Source organism: Chrysochloris asiatica, unplaced genomic scaffold, assembly GCF_000296735.1.
Source record: "Chrysochloris asiatica unplaced genomic scaffold, ChrAsi1.0 scaffold00028, whole genome shotgun sequence".
Taxonomy (NCBI): Eukaryota; Metazoa; Chordata; class Mammalia; order Afrosoricida; family Chrysochloridae; genus Chrysochloris; species Chrysochloris asiatica.
The window spans coordinates 13,553,054-13,557,495 of record NW_006408546.1 but is presented as its reverse complement, the minus strand read 5'-3'; positions in this window follow the sequence as shown (position 1 = coordinate 13,557,495).

Here is a 4,442-nt window from a genome sequence, read left to right as displayed (position 1 = left end):
TTTACACCCTCAGAAACCCTGTACAGCGTCGCTATGGGTCGGAACTGACTCAACGGCACTTAACAACAACTTAACAACAACAACATAAATATTGATATGTATATATTGTTGTTGTTAGGTGCCGTCAAGTTGGTTCCAACTCATAGCAACCCTGTATAGGGTTTCCAAGGAGTGGCTGGTGAGTTTGAGTTACCAATCTCATGGTTCAAACCAACCTTACAGTTGTGTGCTGATCTTAGAGCACCACACCAGGATTCCAGCCATCACATTGTCATTGTTGTTAAGTGCTATCGAGTTGGTTCCGACCCATAGTGACATCCTGTATAAGGTTTCTGAGGAGAGCTGATGAGCTTGAACCGCCGACACTGCAGTCCAAATTGACTTTGCAGTCCAGCACATTAACCCACAGCACCACATCAGAACTCCCAGCCATCACGTTGTTGTTGTTTGTTGTTGTTAAGTGCTGTCAAGTTGGTTCCATCACATTGTTGTTGTTGTTGTTGTTAAGTGCTGTCCATCACATTAGGGGTGAGTTAATTGTATGTTTGGCCAAATGTAGCAGACTAATTTTTAAGTTGATTATTTTGTATGACCTGCAATGATTTTATAAATTTGGGCAGAAAAAAATGTCCCGCACCCATGCTATATAGGGTTGCTATGAGTCATAACTAACTGTATGATATTTAACAACAACTAATACAGGAGACCAGGGTTTGATTCCCAGCCAGTGTGCAACCATCATCCATCTGTCAGTGGAGCCTTGTTTGTTCTATGATGCTGAACAGGTTTCAGTGGAGTTTACAGAATAAAGCAAACTAGAAAGGAAGGCCTGGAAGTCTGTTCCAAAAAGCAGTCAACAAAAACGCTATGATTTTGTTCATGAGGATGGTACGGAACAACATTTTGTTCAAGCAACCGTGAGTCGGAGGTGACTTGATGACAGCTAATTAATAAATTCGTAGTGGTTACGAATCGGGCTGTGAACCGCAAGGTCAGCAATTCGAAATTACCAGCTGCTCCGTGGGAGAAGATGAGGCTTTCTGCTCCTGTACAGGGTTACTATGGGTCAGAACCAACTCAATGGCACTTAACAAAAATGAATAAATGAATAAACACAAGCAAACAAAGGAGGAATATGAAGATGCTGAATGCTGTCTCAATCCAGTAAAAAGTAATTGTCATCCATACATTCTCATAAAAAGCAACTTTCCATGTTACTAGCTTTAATGTTATTTATCAAAAATGTGATATATTTATGTTGCTTTGATCAGATTTATGTTATATGAACTACAATGATAACTCAATTCCTAATAAATGCTTAAATAATTAAAGACCAATGGTCACAGGAAATGTTTTAAAATTCCATTTCAACTTATATTTTTGTTGCAAAGAAATATGTAGAGTGACCAATAAAAACTTTCAAGAGTAAAAATATATTAGGAAAAGATCGTATGGGGGAAATGTATTGGCAATTTAAGTTCAAGGAGAAAAAAAAAAAACGTAAAATTTTCTCCTGAAAAAGAAGTTATTTGTGTAATTTTAAGCAGATATTATTTGGGGAATAGATTGTATTTCTTTGGCAATTAGGTTCCACTGGATTTGTTTAAAAAGTGATACAGCAGTTTGTTTTAAATGTCATTATTTATAAAATGTCAGAAACTGCATTCTTTGCAATGATTAAACTTACAATGAAAAATTTGAATGTCTACTTAAAAATATGCAAGGAATACATATTTTTCAAATTATTTTGGAGTATATTAGCAAAAATGTCTTCAGATTCTACAAGTCAAACCATTTTTTTGAAGTTAATTAGAACCCAAAGGACCACCATCACAAAAAAAGATGAGAAGTCCTGGCGCTAGTTACTATTTTGTAGCCCTGAGAATAAACTCCATAGCTTGGATTCAAGCTCACAAAACTCCATTTTGAATTGCATCAGCTTCATATCTGGCTCCACCACTTACCAATCAGTGGGGATTGTGTGTTACTGTGATGATGGAAGCTATGTCACAGGTATTTCAAATACCTGCAGGGTCACCCATTATGGACAGATTTCAGCAGAGCTTCCTGATCAAGACAGACTAGGAAGAAGGAGAGGCAGACCACTGCTGAATGGCTAGCTACTGAAAACCTTTTGAATAGCAGTGAAACATTGTCAGATATAGTGCCAAAAGAGGATCCCTTCAGCTTGGAAGGCACTCAGAATATGGCACTCAGAATATGACTGGAGATGAGTTGCCTCAAAGTAGAGTTGACCTTAATGACATGAATGGAGCAAAGTTTTTAGGACTTTCATTTGATGATGTGGCACATCTCAAATGGGAAGAAACAGCTGCAAATATCCATTAGTAATCGGAACATGGAATGTATGAAGTATGATTCTAGGAAAATGGGGATTTGTCAAAAATGAAATGGAACTAATAAAGATTGATATCCTAGCCATTAGTGAGCTGAAACAGACTGGTAATGAGCACTCATATGGTTTACTATGTCAAGAATAACAAATTGAAGAGAAATGGTGTTGCATTCATCATTAAAGAGAACATTTCAAAATCTATACTGAAGGACAGTGCTGTCTGGGATAGGATGATATCCATTCGCTTGTAAGAAAAACCACTTAATACTTGTTGTTGTTGTTAAGTGCCGTCGAGTCAGTTCTGACCCATGGTGACCCTGTATAGGGTTTCCCAGGAGCAGCTGGTGAGTTTGAACCACCAAACTTGCAGTTCAAACGGCTTTGCTGTCTGGCGCATTAACACACAATGCCACACCAGGACTCCTACTAGTATTCAAATTTACACACCAACCACTACTGCCAGTGATGATGAAATTGAAGAATTCTAGCAACTTCTTCAGTCTGAAACAGATCAAACATGCTATCAAGATGCATTGATAATTACTGGTGATTGGTATGTCAAAGGCATTGGTGAAAAACAAGCCTCTAGAAATTGATGGAGCACCAAATGAGATGTTTCAATGAACTGATGCAGTACTGGAGCCGATCACTTGTCTATGGCCAAAAATTTGAAAGACAGCTACCTGGCTAACCATTTGTAAAAGATCCATATTTGTGCCCATTCCAAAGAAAGGTGAATCATTTGAATGCAGCAGTCATTGAACAATATCATTAATATCACACACATGTAAATTTTTGCTTAAGTTAATACAAAAACCATCTGTAAAAGATCCATATTAGTGCCCATTCCAAAGAAAGGTGAATCATTTGAATGCAGCAGTCATTGAACAATATCATTAATATCACATACAAGTGAATTTTTGCTTAAGTTAATACAAAAACTGTTGCAGGAGTACATCAACAGGGAGCTGCCAGAAATTCAAGTTGGATTCAGAAGAGTACATAGGACTAAGGTTAGCATTGCTGACATCAGATAGATCTTGGCTGAAAGTAGAGAATTCCAGAGAGATGTTCACATGTGTTTTATTGACTATGCAAAAATATTTGGCAAAGTGGATCATAACAAAATAGGGATAGCATTGTGAGAAGTGTGTATCCGAGAACAATTAGTTGTGCTTATGTGGAACGTCTCATAGACCAAAAGGCAGTTGTTAGAACAGAACAAGGGGATACTGAGTGGTTTAAAATCAGGAAAAACATGTGTCAGGGTTGTATCCTTTTACCATAGTTATTTAATCTGTAGGCAGAACAAATAATCTGAAAAGCTGTATTATACAAAAAGGAATGTGGCATCAGGATTGGAGGAAGAGTCATTAACAAACTGCCTGGTGTGAATATGCACTGGGCTGCTATCCACAAGGTCGGTGGTTCAAACCTACCAGCTGTTTCTTGGAAATCCTAAATTTGGTCTCTATAAATTGGAACTAACTCAATGGCACTTAACAACAACATATACAGATGTGCAACCTTGCATATTGAAAACAAAGAGGTCTTGAAATACTTATTGAAGATCTAAAGCTACAATCATGAGTATGGATTGCACCTCACAAAAATCCTCACAACTGGATCAATAAATAACATTATGATAAATGGAGAAAAGATTTAATTTGTCAAAGATTTCATTTTGCTTGGATCCACAATCAATACTCATGGAAGGAGCAGTCAAGAAATCAAATGACATATTTTTGCATAGACAAACTTGTTATAAAAGACCTTTTGAAAGTGCTCAAGAGCAATGATGTCAGTTTGAGAACTAAGGTGCACCTGACACAAGTTATGGTATTTTTAGTCATCTCATATGCATGTGAAAGTTGGACAGTGAATAAGAAAGACTGCAGAAGAATTGATGTATCATAGTCTTCCAGAAGAACAAACAAATCTATTTTGGAAACAGTACAGTCAGAATCTCTACGCTGGGGAGCAAGTTTCAGTGTCTCCTCTGACATCCATTTTGACCTTTTCCTTCTTTCTTGTCTTCTCAATGACTTTTTGCTTTCTTCATGTATGATGTTCTTGATGTCATCCC